Source organism: Seriola lalandi, unplaced genomic scaffold (genome assembly GCF_002814215.2).
Source record: "Seriola lalandi dorsalis isolate HSWRI2012SDOR001 ecotype SW California unplaced genomic scaffold, Sedor1 jcf7180002053629, whole genome shotgun sequence".
In the NCBI taxonomy this organism is placed as follows: domain Eukaryota; kingdom Metazoa; phylum Chordata; class Actinopteri; order Carangiformes; family Carangidae; genus Seriola; species Seriola lalandi.
The window spans coordinates 1-970 of NW_019524182.1; positions in this window are offsets into that span (position 1 = coordinate 1).

The window sequence follows — 970 nt, forward strand, 5'->3', positions numbered from 1 at the left end:
ATTTGCTGTATCACTGGTTGCAATCTGTGTTTCTGAAATGTTCTTTTCTTTTACATATAATGAATAGAAAGACAAGCTCCACCTTAAGACGGAGGACCCGTGTAGATGTAGATAATTACTTCAACAAGTTAGGGATGAACTTCACTGACTTTCAAACGACAACAGAGAAGGACCAGAGACGGTGCAGCCTGGAGAACATGACATCCCCATGTACAGGCGATGCTCTAAGGACAGACGAATCATTTGAAAACATGGTTGATGAGAGTCATCATCATGAGGGGCCACATCGGTGTCATGGCAGTGGCGTTGGCATGGTTTCCCTCTAGATTACATGCATTTAGTTTGTTTGGGTGCCGTTAGGCGAATGCTACACTGTAAACCCGAACAGTTATACTAACTAAGCCATATTGTCCGTCACTTCCGGCTGCTGCACAGGTGGTGGAACCGAACATGGACGTATTGTATATTATATTTATCATTATTAAATATCAGTTTCATCAGTAATTTTGAAAAATTCTTTCAAATAAAAACGTTTATTCAGTTGAGCCACGTGCTTCTAGATAACTGGACTTTTTATTTCTTGTTTAATCATGTGATCCACATCATAATATAATTCAAACAAACTTTATTTATAAAGCACCTTCCTTACAGAAATACAAAGTGTTTTACAGACATAATGAACCAGTACATCATGTTTCCATGAGTCGAACTTAAAGAACTGAAACATTTCAAAAGATACCTGGCACCTTAGCACGTGCTAACATTAGCATGTTGCTAGCAGGCTCTCTCACCAGGACACAGGAGAGCAGTGTTCGATTCCCATGTGAAACCATCTGTTTATATCGTAACCATGACAACGGCGACTGTGTGATGTTGAGGAAGTTCTTATTTTAAACACGACCTTTTCTTAAACCTAACCGAGACATGTAACCATGACAACCAAGGCCCGGTACGGGTGCCGCTGTAGGGG